The 20,535-nt window shown below is 37.4% G+C and overlaps 1 long non-coding RNA gene and 1 pseudogene across 2 annotated transcripts in view; one reads left to right on the forward strand and one right to left on the reverse strand.

Moving 5' to 3' along the window:
* LOC143669153 (uncharacterized) overlaps positions 1-20,535 on the reverse strand; it is a 96,331-nt gene that overhangs the window by 57,929 nt on the left and 17,867 nt on the right. The window contains exon 2 of one of the 2 annotated variants that reach the window (XR_013168753.1): positions 7,368-7,529. This is a non-coding gene — a long non-coding RNA (uncharacterized LOC143669153). Of the gene's footprint in view, positions 1-7,367; positions 7,530-13,651; positions 13,747-20,535 lie in introns of both variants that reach the window. The other variant, XR_013168754.1, reaches the window with a different exon arrangement.
* Positions 9,066-10,229, forward strand: LOC143668705 (transcription factor Dp-1-like; annotated as a pseudogene).

Genomic DNA, 20,535 nt, shown 5'->3' on the forward strand with positions numbered 1-20,535 from the left:
ATTATTATATCTTCTGGCTCTGCAACTTCACCAACTGGCAAACAGGGTCATGAACAATTCTCAGTACACTAACTATAAGGTCATCCTCACTTTCTCAGTACTACTCAACAAAGCATAGCAGGATGCAGGAGAATGAGAGACAAGAAGACAGTTTGTTATGGGATGAACTTTAAACCTTTCATTTTTAATTAAATCACTTACAAATTCCAATATTTTAAGAATTATTGGTAGGAGTGGCTCACAACACACCTCACACTTGATGCCACTTGTTTGCCCTGAGACTGCAGTCGTTAGCCATCAGCAAGAATATCTTAATTATTCATCATGTACATTATTAGTACGTTCATTATACTTTATAAAACTCTGGAAAGAAATGATCAGCTTTACACGTTTCCCCACATCCCTACGCATTGTATTTAGCATGTATTAAGCACTTTATAAATATCTGTCAATTAGCAGGCAGCAGAACGTTGAAACACAGAACAAAGTAGCAATGGTAAAAGTCCAGATTCTTTCAGGGGAGAGGTGTTTTATTGAAGGGGAGTTATTGAGGAGACCCTGAAGTCATATCAATTCCGTAGCTGACATTTTTTACCCACCAAGGAGGTTGATCTTAATGCTAACAATTTCCTTGTGGAAGATATTGTAACTTAGTGCAAATTTCTAAACTTTCGTTAAAATAATTCTGCCCTCTTATTTACCTATGGCTTCATGTCTGTAAAATATCAGCCAGATAAAATTTTCAAGCCCTTGTCATGGCCAGGTCTCAATGCAAGGACAGGGGCTGCACGTTTTCTCAAGTTGCTATAAGGACATTTCTTTCTGGGATTAATCTCATTGGTGAGTGTATTAATTTCCTATTCCTGTAACATACTACCACAAACTTAACTTAAAACAACACAAATTTACTATCCTACAATTCTTCAAATCAGAAGTACAAAATGCATTTCACTGAGCTAAAATTAAGGTGTGGGCAGAGCTGATGCCTTCTGTAGGCTCTGAGGGGAAAATCCATTTCCTTGCTTTTCTCAGCTTCTAGAGACCATGTATATCCTTGACTTGTGGTCCCTTCCTCCATCTTCAAAGCACATCACTCCAATCTCTTCTTCCTCAGACACCATCTCGTCTTCTGACTATGACTGCTCTAGTGTACCTCTTAAAAGAACTGTGATTATATCAGGCCAATCAGAAGAATCCAAAAATAATCGCCCCATTGCAAGCCCCTTAATTTAATTCTATCTGTAAAGTTCCTTGTTTTGGTTTGCTAAGGCTGCCAGAATGTAATATACCAGGTTGGTTTTCACAATGGGGACTTATTAGTTTTCAAATTTATATTTCTAAGGCCATGAAAATGTCCCAATTAAGGCATCAACAAGAAAATTCTTTCTTTGAAAGAATCTCTGTCAGATAGTAGGGCAGGTCATGACAAGGGCTTGGACAAGCGTTGTCAGATAGCAGGGCACATGGCTAGCATCTGCTGGCACTAGCAACACAAATTAGGTATAAACACGTTATGATCTACAATTGACAGATAGGATATGTACGATGGTTCTCATTTTAGCATTGTTTATGGGGCTGAAATTTGGACACAACTGCTTGTCCACTAATGGTAAAGTGGATAAACATGATGATAGTCACACACCACCAAGTACTACCCAGCAGTAAGAAGGTGGTAATTAGTTGTGTTCTAGAACAAAGAAAGAATGGATCAAGGACAAAGTATAGGTAAAAAAACAGGTAGGAAATAGAGCAAGTTAACAACACATTACTATTTACATTACTCTTTACATAAATTATATATATATGTACAAATGCATACACTTTTTTTTCAGAAACACCAATAAAATTGTGTGCACACGTGTGTGTATCAATAGAATGACTGACTGGAGGTGGGAGGAATGAAAGAAGGCAATGGTAATAAAAAGGAATAAACCAAAAAACTATTTTTTGTAAAAGATAGGAAAAATTATTCCACTGTTAACATGTTGGTATATTTCTCTCTACTCTGCCTTCTGTTTTACGCATACATAACTTATTTTAAGTCATTGGGATTATACTGCTTACAGTTTTATAACTTGTATTTTTAATAATATTATGTTATGAACAGTTGCCCATCTTTCAGCATATCAGTCTGATTATTTTCTCAGAACAGATTCCTAGAAGCGGAATTACTGTGTCAAAGGGTAGAACTATTTTAAATGCTCTTAATGCATACTGTCAAATTGCTTTCCAGAAACACTGAAATATTTTAAAATAGCACCAACAGCATTTTCAACACTGTATGAAAATGTGATGTGTACAATGAGCATAATCATTATTATCCACTTTAATTTAAAAGTTAAAAGTAGAATTTTAATACTTTTTATGTGTGTTTTATAACTAGTAAATCTGAGCATTTTCCCCATTTTTTTGGGGGGGTGGTGGTTCATGGTCTGGGGATCTAACCCGGGTCTTCCACATGGAAGGCAAGCATTCTACCACTGAAACACCCATGCAACACTGAGCATTTTTATATATTTATTCGCCATTTTAATTTCCTTGACCATATATAATTCATATAGATGTCCATTTTCTATTGAGGTCTTTTGCATTTACTATCAATTTATATGAGTTCTTCATGTTTTAAGGATTTTTATTGACATAAGTTTTAAAATTTCAATATGTTAAATTCTTCCTTCTTTTTCATCATTCTTTTATTGATGCTATTCTTAGAAAGCTTTTAAGAATAATTAAATATTCACTTAAATTTTCTTTATTCCTGTATAGATTTAATTTTGTTTAATCATTTATTTAGAATTAATATTTGTATCTAATATAAAATGTGATTTCTAATATTTACTCTAATAGTAAATACTCTTGGTACTATTTATTTAATAATCATCTTTTCACATAAAAATGTTTTAATTCTTAATAGAATATATTTATTTCACTATGTATGTTTACCAATGAGTAATAATTATCTCTGAGATAATAATTCTATATCTTCTTGTACTGAAGTCATGCTGATTAGCCATTATTCCCTTAAATTATAACCATTAGTCCCTTAAAATGTTAAAGCAAGTTATTCTGTAACTTTTTTCTTCCAAAATTTTAACTATTCTTACCTGTATACTCTTTCCATTGAACTTCAGAATCATTGTGAACACTTGTAAAAATCGTATTTATATTTACTTGGAATTACTCTAAATTTCTAGATTTATTGCATAAAATGGCATTTTTACAATTTCAGTGTTCACATCATCTCCTAAATATTTTAGGATAGGAAGTAGAGCCTCAAAGGAAAATGCATATTTCATAACTAGAATCTATGTTAGGCTATTTCTATATTAATTCATTCATCGAAGATTTTTTGAGTTCTCACTATAAATGTTCCTCACAACCTTTCCGTTTGAATTAAAGTCTCTTTACTTGAGATATTTTATACCATAGTGGTTAAAAGTATGAATTCCAGCTCCACCATTTAGAAGCTGGCTAACCTAAGGGACATAATTTAACCCAACATTCAATTTTATGAACTGTAAAATAGAGATTTCTATGTTCTTTATTGATAGTCTGTCTTAACTAATGAAGACCAGTGAATAATATTCCCCATACCCCTTTCCTGCTTGCCAAACAATGTAATAAATAAAATAAAATAACTAGGCAGATAAACACTGAAATATCACCTTTACAATCACTAAAGACAAAGTTGAAGGATGTAAACTGGTGGAAGAACATCAGCCTTCCTTTAACATTTCCAAAAGTATCATTTCTTTAACCATTGTGCTTAACTATTAGCCAATAGTCAACCAGGAATGTGGTTACCCTTGGTGAGGTCGATTAATTTATCATGACTGTACTTTTCTACTCTCATGCACTTCTATCCCAATACCTCTGTTCCTTTTGGGGTCTTCCTGAAACTGATGGTAGTATGCCAATTTATGTTAACTAAGAGAACTAGCGCAACAAAACACTAATTTTGGCACACTTCACTTATCCATCTGAGATGTGAGAATCTCCTTATGCATAGTTTCTCTTAGAGAAAGGTTATTTAGATATATTCAAGCCCAATTTAGACATTTTAAAAATTTACTCTATCTTACACCCCCAAACACAGGGTCTTTAATTGATGTGGCTTTCCCAACTGGCATAATCAAACCCTCTAAATATTCATGTTGCTTCTGAGCTCCATATTCTGCCATCCAATACTGCTTTTGAGGTTGACTCTGTCTAGTGGCCTAAACTCCATAATCTCTCATAAGCAGCCATATTTGGTTCTGTACCACAGTGGCTACTTCTACTGCCCCTTGTTACAAGTATGCTTTAGCTTTCTTCTGGTCCACATAAGTTTCAACTGGAGAATTAGCCTAAATAAACTTTGTTTTTCTTTATTTTGTGCCCTTAAAGCTAATAGATCTGCCTTGTTCTCCTCAAGGTTTTTTCTTAGCTTTTGACGGTTCCCGACTTGAGTAGCATTTCCTTTTTGCTACAATTTTATCTACAATATCTCAATTCACTGCACTGGTTTTCTATTCTTTACAGGATGGCCAAATAAGATTATAAAACATACTAAACTGAATACTTTCCTTCTCTAGCACATGTAGGGATAGCACCACTTGTACCTTTCTTCCTTTTACTCTCATGGCGATTAGTTTTCCCAATATAGTCCTCTAAAATCTATTTTGTGGGCTCTCCCATAGTGAAACACCTCAGTAAGTTTTGGGAAAGACAGAAAATCAACCATTCAAACTGTTCAAAAGAATCTTGCCTAATCTCATCCTAGAAGGTGTGATACTCCACCCAGGTAGGGCTACCAGATAAAAAATAAAAATTTGAATTTCAGATAAACAATGAGTAATTTTTAATACAAGGATTTCCTATACAATATTTAGGATAAACATATACTAAAATCTAGGGTCAAACTGAGACCTCATGGTTGGGGTACAGAGAAAGCAATAAACCCAACGGCTTTTGATACCAACTACAAATGACTGCATTAATTTTAATGAAATTCATTTCTGACTCTACCCAGAGTCTGAAACACAGTCCACAGATTAAAGGTAACTTTCTACAAGATTTCCCATTAGATATGAACCAACACTTCAGGGGTCTAGGCTACCTTCATTTCTACCTACAAATCTGGAACCCTATCAGGTTTGATAATTCACTGAAACAACTTACAGAACTCACTGAAAGCACTATACTTAAAATTATAGTTTTATTATAGTGAAAAGGATACAAATAAGTAAAGACACTTAGGATGAGGACTGAGAAGGTCTCAAATGCAAACTTTCATGTCCTTTCCATATGGAGTCAGAATGTGTTACCAACCCAGCACATCAATGTTAATTATCAATTTTTGGAGGCTCACCTGAGCTTCAAGTGTTCAAAGTTTATATTGGATTTCACTACATACACATGATTGGTGGAATCAATGCTCACCATGGTTCAACTCAATCTCCAAGCTTCCTCCCTTTTCCAGAAGGTTGGGCTTTTAAGATTTGACTCAAAGCCCCAAGACCCAATCACATGGTTGGTCTTTCTGGTGTGGTTGACCCCCACCCTAAATCTATGGGTAATGCTGGCCATACATGGTCATCTCATTTATATAAGGTATGGTGGAGGGGACCACTATGAATAACAAGGCATATCTATCACAGAGAATTCCAAAGATGTAGAAGCTGTCTCCCAGGAACCTACAGACAGAGACTACTGAAGTTCCACAGGGGCTGTTGTGACTAGAGTGGACAAACCAGAAGAATTTAATGTTTATTCTTTCTAAGCTCCTTCTCTTGGCTCTGAAATCAGTTCAAACAAGATCAAAGGGGAAAAAGAATTGTAGATGGCTGATTTAACACAACCTACTTACTTGGGCCTGGAAATAAAACCTAAAGCTAGTGGTCTATGACCTTTGTGGAACTTAGCTACCACTACAGCTTTAATGGAGGGAAATGATAAAGACTGAGAAAAGAAAAACATTGATACAATGAGTCTTCACTGTTCCCCTGTCAGCAGCTCTTACAATAGTAGCCATTCTGTGCATGGATTCCCAGGTGAGCTCCAGGAGCCTATGGGTGGAAGCTGAACTGCCAGCATTTGGTAGGTGTCTGTGCTCAGTTCTTGCCCATTGGTTGAGACCAGCATGACCACACAGCCTGGCCATGATGCCTGCTGAGGCTCCTGGGCTCATGGAGGGCTTCCACCACTACCACCTAAAAATCAGTAATTTTCTCAGGTCCCTGTGAGTGCTCTTGCTCAAGGCCCATATGAAAACAGAAACCTGTGAATCCAGCTGCCTTAAGCTGTAGTCACTGGCCAAGCAAAATACAGCATGTTCAACCTCTCAATAAGGCTATAAGCATGAAAGGCTATATGGATGAGTGTAAAAGTCAGTTTTATTGCAATCTACCAAGATTTAACATCACATAGCCTGGTTTCCACAAAAAATATCAATCTCTAATTTTACTGTGCTCCTAAAATCCCAGTCTTCTTCTATTTATCAATGCTCCAAAATGCACTAAATATTAATGCCCTCTGTTCCAGGCCAATTAAGAAATAAAACAAAAGAGTAAGGCAGCTCCTGATGAAAGTTAGCTGAAAGCTGAATATCTGGGAGCCCAATTATCCTGCTAACCCTATAACCTTCCTACTTTCTTGGAGAGTCAGAGCCTTGTATCAGCCCACCCAAGAACAAGACACACATTTTGCTTGCTTCAATCTTGCTTTTGAGGAAGGAGCTAGAGAATGAACTACTCAGACTTAACACAGAAAAGCCAATATATATACTCTAATCTTTTTTATTTTTAACTACCCTGAACTTCATGCAGGCATCATGTTTTAGAATCTGTTCAAAATCAGGGAAGACTGACTTCTCTGAGGTTTTTTTTTTTTTTTTTTTTTCATATTTGAATTTCTTTAACTGCAAGGAAACAGAAATTTAGGATACTCTGAAAGAGATCTACCAAAGATTTTTAGCTTTCCTCTTACTCCCTATCAAATATACATAAATAGTACTTTCCTTTCTGCTCATTGCCTATAGTTAGGAAAATTTAGTTCAAGCAATCCCAAATTTCTGATTTGGGACAAGAGAGAGAGGTACTATAAGAGATCTCAATGTAGAAGAAATTTATGGTCTACTGATCCAGAAAAATTGAGAGTGTGCCCTCATTCTGTTCTGGAACCTTTGCATTAGGCAGAAACTGAACCTACTCATAGCCTCCCCCAATGTTTAATACCATTAGACTTCATGCAGGTGAATTTCAATAATATTTAGACAAAGGGGCTGTCTGTATCAGTCAGGATAAACAAGGTGACAGATAAATCACTTTAACTAGAAGACCCAAAAAGTGCAGTGACTTTTTAAAAGTAGATTTTTTTTTCACACTTACATAAAAGTGTCAAGATGATGAGTCCAAGTTGGCAGGAGAGCTGTGCTCCACATGATCGTTCAAGAATCTGGGTTTCTTCCTTCGCATTGGTTTCAGAGTGTTGACTATGTCTGCAAGTTTGAAACTGGATTATAGACATTTCCATGCTCTAACTCACAGGAACTGGAAAGAGAAAAATTCAAGGCAGCAATTCCTTTTGAGAGGATGAAGCTAACATTGGGAAACATATAGTTGTAAGACTTCTATGCTTTACTTGAAGGAGAAAAATGTTACCTCTAAGTAGACTGAGAAAAGTTATAAATATATATGGTAATCTCTAGACCAATTACCAAATGAGAGAGAGAGAGTCAAAAATACAATAGATAAATCAAAATAATACTAGAAAAGTATAAAGAATATAACCGAAAGCAAGAAATGGGGAAAAGAGAAAGAAAAAACACAAGCACAAAACAAATAGTAAAATAGAATGCCTGAATCCACCCATATCAATATGTAAATTTAATATTTACATTAAATGTAAATTGTCTAAACTCACTAATTAAAAAGACAGAGATATCAGATTGGATGTAAAAAATAAAAAGATCCAATGAAAAAGAATTTCATTTTAAATATAATGATATAAATAGGTTAAATGTAAAGAATTTAAAATGCTATACCAATCAAACCCTATTCAAAAGAAAATTTGAGTGGCTATATTACTATAAGATAAACGTCACAAAAAGTAAAATTATCAGTAATAAAGAGTTACTTTTATCAAAAATGAAAGCTTCAATTAATAAACAATAACGTTCATAGCTGGGTATACATCAAAGAACAGAGCTTCAAAAGACATGGAACAGAAACTGATAAAAATGAGAGGAGGAATAGACAAACCAACAATTATACTTGGAAACATCAATTATTCTTGGAGATATTTTTAAATTAAAGACATTCTTAGATGAAGGAAAATGAAGAGAATCTGTTGTCTTCCTACATACTCTAAAGAACTGCTAAAGAAAGCTTTCAGACAGAAGGGAAATGATACCAGAAAGAAACAAAAAATCAGGAATGAATGAAGAATAAAATAAATGGTAAATACTTGGGTAAATATAATAGATCATTCTCCTTTTTATTTCTTGAAAATATGTATGATTATCAAAAGCAACATTTCCAACATTGTCTTGTTGCATTTTCAGTGTATGTAGATGTAAAATATAAGCCAACTATAAAGGGTAGAGAGTAAAGAGATATATGTTATGGTAAAGTTTCTACATTCCACTTGAACTGATAAAATATTTATTCCAAGTTGACTGTGGAAGTTAATCCCAGGGGATTATACATATGTAATACACACACACACACACACACACACACACACACATATAAAGAATTTAAAGTGCCATATGATGCAAACCCTATTCAAAAGAGTGCAAGGCTGGCTCAACATTTAAAAATCAATGGCCATGAGGTACAGCATGTGGGGGTGAAACTGACACTTTGGGCCAGTCTCTATGGGGCCACTTGTGGCCACATGTTACCACACTCCCAGCATGTCACACTGGCTCAACATTCCCAGTACAACGTAAAAGCCATTTTTTTCTTTTCTGAAGGTTAAATATTTACAGAATTGATTTCACAGATCTGGTAACATGGCAAAAGATGCTGGTCTAATTGAAGCCAACAGAGAACTAAAGATTTTTATAGACCAGGATCTTAGACATGGAAAAGGCCAACATAAGTGATCCCTTGATGTCTATGATAACTTTGGGAAAATTTGAAACTGGTGGCCAGGTTTGTTACTTAGTCTTTCTACCTTGTGTCACAGTTCCTTCACATCCACTCATTTCTAGTGGAGTGTAGAAATGGAAACTTCCTCACCTCCTGTGGAGTCTTCAAGCATGGTATCACTAGTAGCTGTTCATCCTTCTACAGTAAATAGCCTAGGAAAGCAACTCTTGCCAAAAACCTTTGGACAGTCCAGTGTCAACATTGCATAGCAAGTGGCTTATGACCAGAAGTATATAAGATGATGAATCTATGATGCCTTAAATATCTTAGTGGTCATGAACATTATCTCCAACGTTCCTCCAAGAAGGAAATCAAATGGATTGGTCTGCCTAGTAACTTGGCTCAGGAATGTTGGGATTTAGAGGTAGAGATAGAGAAGACTTGAAAGAATAAAACAGAAACAGTCTCAACTTCAAAAACTTATTCTAGGGCCACAGTGGCTCAGCAGGCAGACTTCCTGCCTGCCATGCCAGAGACCAGGGTTTGATTCCCTGCATTTTCCAATGCAAAAAAAAAAAGAAGAAGAAGAAAAGAAAAAAAACTTACTCTGCAGCAAATTGCCTTCAAGAATTTGGTGCAGAGAAACTTCCAAGCAGAGCAGCAAGCCAGCCAGCTGTTTCCCTCCAACTCCATCATCTACCTCCTGTTCATCATCACAAGAAGACAGTGATGAGCTGCAGTATTTCTAACAACAAATTTGAGTATCTGTTTAACTTTGACAACACACTTGAAATCCACAATAACAGAGAAGTATTAAAGTGAATGGGAATGGCTTGTGGACTAGAATCAGGAAGCTGTTCAGCCAAAGACCTTAAAATGGCAAGCAGTTTGGTACCTAAAGCTCTGGAACCTAATGTGACAGAAATGGCTGAGGGATCATTCAGTGATGCATCTGTCACATCATCAGGTTCAATTTCAAATATCGCAAGGCTTTTTACCAGTGACTTGACCAATAGTGCAGATGAGACATTGGCTAGGAGTTCCAGTGGGTCTCATTACAGTGGCTCCAGGGTAGAGATGCCTGTGTTTTATATCAGGGAAGACAACGATGATGATGATGACTTTAATGAAAATGACAATGACAATGGAGACTGATTTTCCTGGTTGGTAGACTCCCCCCCGTCTTCAGCTTCGGAAAGAAAAAGAAACTTTTTTTGACATACTTTTTTTTTCTTTTTCTCTTTGGCCTACTCCCCAAAAGATATTGGTAAGATATTGAATTTAGATACATACCTCCAATAAGCAAGCGAGGATGGTTTTACATAGGATTTTTTAAAATGTTGTGAGAATGTGTATTTTGACACCAGTGTGCTGATTCAGAGTCTTTATTTACTTCTTATGATTTTTGTCTTTCATTTTCTATTTTTTTTTTAAATTGTAGTTCATTTTTGCCCCATTAACATCTTGCTGAGTTTGCTGAAGAAATTGTACTTTATCCACATCAATGAAAAAATAATGCTATCCGTTTGTGGAAAACAGTTCATTGAATGACCATTTATTTGCAGTATGTTTTGAATGGTGCCACTAACTGATGGATAGCAAGATTACATAGAAAGTTTTATTTTGGTAAATCATGCAGTGTCCAAAGAACCAAGTAAAATAGCAAAGCTCTATTCTTTTAAAATTAATATTAAAGTACTACAAATTTTATTTTGCCTTTATTTTCCCTCAAATTATATTAACTATTGTGATTCCATCAAGTTTATACTTTTTTTTTTGCTCTATTTTGCAGCAGACAAATTATAAAAGTTTTTGTGTGTTTGGTAAAAGTCTATTGCCATACTGGTGCAGTTATATATACTATCTTGAAGGCTTGGATAATTTATTGCTTCTGGTAAAATTTGCCTGATTTCTTACAGGCATCATTTGGACATGTTTTATTATATTGTTGTTTACATACTTACAAGTCTATAATTTAAAGACATATACTGAAACAAATGTTGTATTTGTTTTGTAAGCATCTTCCTGTAATCTATTATAAAGTTGAAATTAAATATAGAGAATGTTTTAAGAACTTTTTATCTCAAAATTTGGCAATCATTTTTGATAGTTCTTTTTTTATAAAAAAAGAAAAAGGAATTTCAGGGCAGGCAGTATTCTCTTTTAAAATGTATCCACAAAACAATTAACTGCACAGTTGCTGTTAGCTGTTAATTCTAAAATGATAGTCTTTTTATTGAAACGCAAATAAACCTTTCTGTAATATTTTATGGAATATAAAGAGAGTTTAATTGTCTGACTTGTTTAACTTGGCACTGTCAGTTTTTATTAATAAAACATGCATGGGCATTTAAAAAAATCAATAGATAAAATTCACCAAATTAATAGAGTACATAATTAAAATCATAGCATCTCAATAGGTACCAAAAAACACTTGACAAAACTCAACATCCACTCATGACTGAAAGCAAAACAACAACAATAAAAACTAAGTAAATTAGGAATAGAGGGCTCTTAACCTAAAAAGGGGCATTTATTAAAATAAAAATATCGCTAGCATGATAATGACGAAAGACTGAATGCTAATATCTGGAACAAATCAATGACATCCCCTCTTACTATTACTACACAACATCATACTGTAAGTCCTACATATCATGCAAATTGGAAAAGGAGATAAAAGCATCTTTATTCCTAGACAACTTTATAGTCTATGCAAAAAAAAAAAAATTCCCACAAAATAAAATGCTTAGGTATAAATCTAGTTAAATATGTGCAGGATCTGTATGCTAATAACTACCAAATACTGATGAAAGAAATCAACAAAAATCTAAATAAAAGGAGAGATAGACCATATTCACGTATAAAAGACTCTATTAAGATGTCAATTCTCCCCATTTTGATGGATAGGTGTATAGATCCAATGCAATCCCAATAAAAATCCCATCATGCTTCTTGAAGATAGCAACAAACAGATTTAAAAAAATTATATTGAAATCAAAGGAATCAGAATTCCAAAAACAATTTTAAAAAGAAGAACAATGGTGGAAAATTCATACCATTCCTATTTCATGGCTTACTTTAAAGCTACATAATCGTAACAGAGTAGCTTTGACAAAAGGAAAGACAAATGAATCACTAAAACAAAGAGTCCAGTAAGAGAGTCACAAAATTATGGCTAATTTATTTTTGGCCCAGGTGCAAAGGCAACAATGCTGATGCGGAAGTGTTTCCAACAAACGCCGCTGGAACATGGATCATCCGCACACAGAAAAAAAATTAAAAAGAACCTCAATCTATGTATCACTTATTATGTTAAAAAAAATTCTAAAATAGGCTACCGACCTAAATGTAAAGTCTCATAATTGTAAAACATTATGTCTTTGAAGAAATAACAGGAGAAAAATAATTGTAACCATGGGCTAGTCAATGATTTCTTACATTTTTCATCAAAAGCATTATCTATAAAAAGAAAAATTATAAATTATACTTAACCAAAATGTAAAGTGTTCACTCTATGAAAGGCACAGTTAATAGAATTTTTAAAACTCACATACTGAAGAAGAATATTTGTAAATTACATATCTGACAAAAGAATTGTATCCAGAACAGAAAAGAAAACTCTCAACAAAAAGAAAAGAAACAGGCCAATTATTAAAAATGGCAACGGATGTAACAGACACTTCTCCAAAGAAGGGAAATAGCACATGAATAGATGTACATCATTTGTCATTAGGAAAATACAAATTAAAACCATCCTGAGATACCACTGCATGCTTTTAGAATAGTGAAAGAAAAAGAAAAAATTCTGACATCATTGATACAGAGCAATTGGACTCTCATCCTTTGCTGGTGTGAATATAAAATGTCTCAACCACTCTGAAGAACCGTCTGACTGTAAATTAAACATAAACTTACAATATGACCCATCATCCCATTCTGAGACAGTTACCTAAGGAAATATAATGTATGTATACTCAAAAAACTGTTTGCAATAGCTTTATTGCATGCAAATGTTTACAAAGCTTTATTCGAAGTCACCAAAAAGCAGAGACAACTGAAACGTCCTCAACTGGACAATGGATAAACATACATTCATACATACAATACTATTTCACAATAAAAAAGAACAAATTACTCAACAAATAACTGAATCTTAAACACATTATGATAAATTAAAGAAGTTAAAGTCAAAAGGACCATACCCTATAATTCCATTTATCTGATAAACTGAGGAAGGTAAAACTATTAGGACAGAGTCTAGATGAATGGTTGCCAGGGGCTAAAGGTCAGGGAAGTTTTGACTAAAAGGGACAAAATGAAGTTACTCAAGATAATAGAACTACTATCTTGGTTTGTGGTAGTGGTTATATAACTATGTATTTGTCAAAACACAGAACTGTACACCAAAAGCAAATTAAAATATAAAGTTAAGAAAAATATGTGATTCAACAATATTTTTACACTTGTATGTCTATATGGATTTGTACCAACTGAATAACAGCTCTGAATAAGATCATTACCCATGAGAACATTTTAAAAATAGTCAAATAACCATGTTTTTTTAAGGCTTTTACCTATTTGGTGAAGTGCTTGATTTCTTAACTGGCTTGTTCCATCTCTCTGGGGCTTGGCACTTCCAAGGAAAAAAAATTGGAAATGAACTGAGTTCCTGTCCAGAGAAAGAAAAAGCACTTCCTCAAGAAAAGAACCAATGTTGTTGATAAAAAACAAGGTTAAAATTTCAGAAGGTCTCACAGAACATGTACTGACTATAAAACAAACTTCTCGTCTCCAGACATCCAGAGACATATTGCTTGGTTTTTCTCTTTTCAGAGGGAAAACGGAATGGCTGAGGGAAAATGAAGCCTCATCTATCTTTTACTTTCCCTTCCCTGCTTTTCCCACTTATCCCTTGCAGACCAGAACCTCTGGAGAAATTTGCTTTCAGTAGTATGACAATATGACCTTTAGAATGAGGGTAAATTTTTCAAATATAGAGATTTAAATCTGAAGTAGCACAGTGCATCAATGCAGTGGTTTATAGAACCTTCTCTTTTTCCTGGTAATGAAGCCTGCATGTAGGAAAAACTATCACATAATAAATAAGCTAGGATTATCTTCCTCCTTTCCCACCTCTCCCTCTGGCTTTCTTTCCTACGTACAGCACCTGTCTCCTTCCAAAAGTGACATCCCTTCACTTTGGAAATCAATTCTTGTATACTTCAGTGTTCATTTAAATCAATGTATTAACTATCCCAAAGGCAAATGCATGTTAAACCCTCCTGTCTAATTATGAAGTGATAAATATATGATACTTGTTCAGTATCTAAGCTGGTGAGATAAATTTAAGAAGTTTAGAGAATGCTTTCTTAGGGGAGTAGGGAGAGCTAATAAACTCCACACAGACAGTTTTGCTTCAAAATGAGGACAGCTCCGTTGGTTCTCACTGTTAAATACACCTTATTTAACTAGCAGGAAGTTTCAAATATCAGAGAATTTCCCAGCCATGAAATGGGTGTTTGGGAAGCAATTTGCCAGATGTCTGTAAGAGTTAACTCTTCTAGGTCCCTATGCAATCATGTAGCAGGCAGGCCTTGCCCTCTTTCTGTTTAGCTGTGCTCTCTGTGGAAAATCCCCAAACCCCCTCTCCTTGCAGGCAAGTGAGATAAGGCACATTTCCTGGTATAGAAACCCCCTCCCCTAGCCTTCAGGAACTGGTAAAAATGCACGTAGGCAAAAAAAGACATTCCTGGGGTGGGGGCCCCTCAACGGTTCAGCTCTGGGCCATTTTCAACTTAAATCAGCCAATTGTGTACCTTGTCTTTAACATGTCAAAAAGTCTATAAAAGCTAAGGTTGCCTTTTGTTCGGGGTTCAGACTTTTGAGGTGACTCAGCTGGGCCCTCCTGCTCATGAGCTAATAAAACCTGCTTCCCGAAACTGCGGATCCTTAGTCTCAGCCTGTTCTAACTTTGCGGAACGTTCCTGGAGGCCTGCAGCCTCGTTCCTGGTTTTCGCGCTACAATCAGGCCCTACTTAACAGCTTGAGAGCCATTAAAAATTCTGTATCAGTTGTCTAGTGCAATATCTTTTCTCCAGAAATGGTCCCTAACTGACATTCAAAAGGAGAACAAAAAGCATCACAGAACATAGTGATAATGCATTCAAACCTTATCTCAAGTGGTAAGGCCTCCAAAGGGGAGAGATGGTTCCCTATCATGTCTGTGCTGTTAATATATTTTTGCTGCAATTACTGTCCCATCTTCTTTTCATTAGAAAGAAACATGTCAGAAATCATCAGCAAATAAGCAAATGATAAGGATAATGTGATACTTGTGAACTTTAAAGAATGGGGTTAGGCTTCTGGGACATCCCTTAAGCTGCTCTGCATCCACTTCTTTCAAGGAGCAAAATAAACAAATAAAAGGGAAAATATTCACCGTCGAGGAAAGAAATTACTAGTAAGATATATGAAAAGGACCGGTTGTGAGGGAACACATATTTTAATTACATATAGAAATGACTTGGTACTGAAAGCAAGATTTGCAGATTACATTAAACAGAGGGAGAAGCACAGAACAATAAATAATAAGGTACCCAAATGCCAAGTTGCAGCTGAGGATTTATATCATTACACACTATATATGAGCTTAGAAGTTGGGAAATGCAGATAAGTGTAAATAAATGTCAAATAATGTGCCCAATGGCCAAAAAATATAGAAAATGAATTTGAGACCAGGGCAGCATAATGATCAGGAGGGAGAAGCAAACACAGCCTTGTCACACCCAAGACAAACTTCCAGGAAAGCCAGAAATGTTTCTGGGCAGCTTAGTATGGATTGAATTTACTCCATCTTCCCCCTGTGGAAGGGAAAGTCTACAGCACCTTGTACAACAACAGTCACTAAATAGCTTCCAAGCACAAAGGCACTGGCTTCTGCATTTGATTCATCTTGAACTGCAGGTATCATGCTGGCTGGTTTGGAAAGAAGTGCAGGGTTAGGAGCTGTCATGGTTAGGGACAGGTGTCAACTTGGCCAAGTTGTGGTACTTGTTCATCTGATTGGGCAAGCGCTGGCCTGTCTGTTGCAATGAGGACATTTCATAGGATTAGGTCATGATCACGTCAGCTACATCCACAGCTGATTCCATTTGTAATCAGCCAAAGGGGAGTGTCTTCTGCAATTAGTGATGCTAAATCCAATCATGGGAAGCCTTTTAAGGAGGACTCAGAGGAGACAGGTGGCATTCCTGCTTTGGCTGGTGAGCCTCTCCTGTGGAGTTCATCCAGGCCATCCATTGGAGTCATCGGCTTTGCAGCCTGCCCTGTGGATTTTGGACTCTGCATTCCTACGGTCACGTGAGACACTTTCATAAATTTTATATTTGCAAGTGTTCCCTGTTGATTCTGTTTCTCTAGAGAACCCTAACTAATACATCTTGGTACCAGGAGTGGTTCTTAAGGAACAGAATCTTAAAAATGGGTTTTTATGAATGGTTTTCTACTCTGACTGGGCTCAGAGACACTAAGGACTCTGATTCCCGTAATCAGAATGACACTCCCAATCCATGGACTGAGTTGGCAAAGGAGATAGTCAAAATATCATCATTCGATTCTCCTAATGCTTCACTTGTACGAAGCCAGACTCTGGGGGATAATGTTTTTGACACCTTTACAGAGTTTTGTAGAAATAAGAGTTATAGAGATGTTGGTTGGTTGTTGTTAGATACACTGTCTACATTAAAGGGTGAAAGGGATGGGCTTAAGGCTTCAAACAAGAAGCTTAAGTGCCGTCTGAAAGATGTAGAGGTTTCTATGAGTATCCTCAAGGAAAATTTTATTTCCTGTAGCCATAGACTTGAGATCTCTGAAAATCAGACTCAGAATCTTATTGTTAGAGTAGCAACTTTACAACGTAAACTGAAATCTCAGTCTTGCATGGTGTCTGCTGTTAAAGTGAGGGCATTGATTGGAAAGGAGTGGGACCCTGAAAAATGGGATGGTGACATATGGATTGATAATGATGTTGGGGGTGAGGTTGAAACCCTAGACCATGCTGAGCCTTCTTTAGATAACCCTGTAATAGTCTGCCCTGGGGACATAGCCGCCCCACCTCCAGCCTGCCTTGAGGAATTGGCCACCCAACCTCCTCCTGAAGGGATTAGCCCTAGAGTTATTAATCCTGTTTCACCAGATGAAACTGCAAATGAAAGCCCTGAAGCAAATGGCTTGGAAGATATTTCTAATTCTTTTCATGACCCACCCCCACCACCCCTCATTTCTTCTAGACCTATAACTAGACTAAAGTCCCAACAGGCCCCTAAAGGTGAGGTACAAAGTATCACACATGAGGAGGTACGTTATACTCCAAAAGAACTGTGTGAGTTTTCCAATTTATATAGACAGAAATCAGGGGAATATGTGTGGCAATGGATTTTAAGAGTGTGGGATAATGGTAGGAGGAATATAAGGCTGGATCAGGCTGAATTTATTGATATGGGCCCACTAAGCAGAGATTCTGCATTCAATGTTATAGCTAGAGCAGTTAGAAAAGGTGTTAACAGCTTGTTTGGGTGGTTGGTTGAAACATGGATCAAAAGGTGGCCAACATTACCTGAGGTTGAAATGCCAGAACTGCCCTGGTATAATGTAGATGAGGGGATCCAGAGGCTTAGAAAGATTGGGATGTTAGAGCAGATTTATCATGCAAAGCCTACTCTTACACCCCAGGAATGTCCAGAGGATGCACCTTTTACCAGAACAGTGAGAAATAAATTTGTGAGACTAGCATCATCATCCCTCAAGAGCTCTGTGGTTACACTTCTCTGTAGGTCAGATATTACTGTAGGAACTGCTGTCACTGAGCTGGAATCCTTAAACACAATGGGGATGACAGGATCCCGAATTGGCAGAAGCCAGGTGGCAGCACTTAATCACCAAAGACAGGGTAGACGTGGGTATTATAATAGACAACAAACTCAAAGGAGGCATCAAAATTATATGACACGCAGAGATTTGTGGCATTGGCTAGTAAATCATGGGGTGCCTAGAAATACAATAGAAGGGCAGTCTACTAAATTCTTGTTGGAGCTGTATAAACAAAAGAGTTCTAGGTCAAGGGAACAGAAGTCTAACCTGAATTACAAAAACACAGAGTCACGGCCCCTTAACCAATTTCCAGACTTGAAACAGTTTACAGACCCTGAGCCCCTTGAATGAAGGGGAGGCCAGGTCCCTATGGGGGAGAAACCTGTTACACTGCCACAAATTTATACTGTTAACCTTCCTCTAAGTCTTCCCCAAGGAGACCGACGGCCTTTTACCAGGGTAACTGTGCATTGGGGAAAAGGAAATGATCAGATATTTCGGGGATTATTAGACACTGGTTCAGAAGTGACATTAATTCCAGGGGACCCAAAACGTCACTCTGGACCACCAGTCAGAGTGGGGGCTTATGGAGTTCAGGTGATCAATGGAGTTTTAGCTCGGGTCCGTCTCACAGTGGGTCCAGTGGGCCCCCGGACCCATCCTGTAGTTATTTCCCCAGTTCCGGAATGTATAATTGGCATAGACATACTGAGTAACTGGCAGAATCCCCACATTGGTTCTCTAACTCGTGCAGTGAGGGCTATTATGGTAGGAAAGGCCAAGTGGAAGCCACTAGAACTGCCCCTACCAAGCAAAATAGTAAATCAAAAGCAATACCGTATTCCTGAAGGGATTGCAGAGATTACTGCCACTCTTAAGGACTTGAAAGATGCAGGGGTGGTAATTCCCACCACATCCCCGTTCAACTCTCCTATTTGGCCTGTGCAGAAAACAGATGGGTCTTGGAGAATGACAGTGGATTATCGTAAACTCAACCAGGTGGTAACTCCAATTGCAGCTGCTGTTCCAGATGTAGTATCATTGCTTGAGCAAATCAATACATCCCCTGGTACCTTGTATGCAGCTATTGATCTGGCAAATGCTTTTTTCTCAATAGCTATTAGTAAGGACCACCAGAAACAGTTTGCTTTCAGCTGGCAAGGTCAGCAATATACTTTCACTGTCCTACCTCAGGGGTATATCAACTCTCCAGCCCTATGTCATAATCTTGTTCGCAGAGACCTTGATCGTTTCTCCCTCCCACAAGACATCACACTGGTCCATTATATTGATGATATCATGTTGATTGGACCTAGTGAGCAAGAAGTAGCAACTACTCTAGATTTACTGGTAAGGCATTTGCGTGTCAGAGGATGGGAGATAAATCCAACAAAAATACAGGGGCCTTCCACCTCAGTAAAATTTTTAGGTATCCAGTGGTGTGGGGCATGTCGAGATATCCCTTCTAAGGTGAAGGATAAATTGCTGCATCTGGCCCCTCCCACAACCAATAAAGAGGCACAACGCCTAGTTGGTCTTTTTGGATTTTGGCGACAACATATTCCTCATTTGGGTGTGCTACTTTGGCCCATTTATCAAGTGACCAGAAAAGCTGCTAATTTTGAGTGGGGACCTGAACAAGAGGAAGCTCTGCAACAGGTCCAGGCTGCTGTGCAAGCTGCTCTGCCACTTGGGCCATATGATCCAGCAGATCCAATGGTGCTGGAAGTTTCAGTGGCAAATAGAGATGCTGTCTGGAGCCTTTGGCAGGCCCCTATAGGAGAATCACAACGCAGACCCTTAGGATTTTGGAGCAAAGCCTTACCATCTGCTGCAGATAACTACTCTCCTTTTGAGAAACAGCTTTTGGCCTGCTACTGGGCCTTAGTAGAGACTGAACGCTTAACCATGGGCCACCAAGTTACCATGAGACCTGAGTTGCCTATCATGAGTTGGGTGTTGTCTGACCCACCAAGCCATAAAGTTGGGCGTGCACAGCAGCACTCTATTGTAAAGTGGAAATGGTATATACGAGATAGAGCCAGAGCAGGTCCTGAAGGCACAAGTAAGTTACATGAAGAAGTGGCACAAATGCCCATGGTTTCCACTCCTGCTACCACATTACCTTCTCTTTCCCAGACCAGAGCTATGGCCTCTTGGGGTGTTCCTTACAGTGAATTGACTGAGGAAAAGAAAACTCGGGCCTGGTTTACAGATGGTTCAGCACAATATGCAGGTACCACCTGAAAGTGGACAGCTGCAGCATTACAACCCCTTTCTGGGGTGTCCTTGAAGGACAGTGGTGAGGGGAAATCCTCCCAGTGGGCAGAACTTCGAGCAGTGCACCTGGTTGTTCATTTTGCTTGGAAGGAAAACTGGCCAGAGGTGCGTTTGTATACTAACTCATGGGCTGTTGCTAATGGTTTGGCTGGATGGTCAGGGACTTGGAAAGACCATAATTGGAAAATTGGTGACAAAGAGGTCTGGGGAAGAAGTATGTGGATAGACCTTTCTGAGTGGGCTAAAAACATGAAGATATTTGTGTCCCATGTGAATGCACACCAGAGGGTGACTTCAGCAGAGGAAGATT

This window comes from Tamandua tetradactyla, chromosome 25, assembly GCF_023851605.1.
Source record: "Tamandua tetradactyla isolate mTamTet1 chromosome 25, mTamTet1.pri, whole genome shotgun sequence".
Classification (NCBI taxonomy): Eukaryota; Metazoa; Chordata; class Mammalia; order Pilosa; family Myrmecophagidae; genus Tamandua; species Tamandua tetradactyla.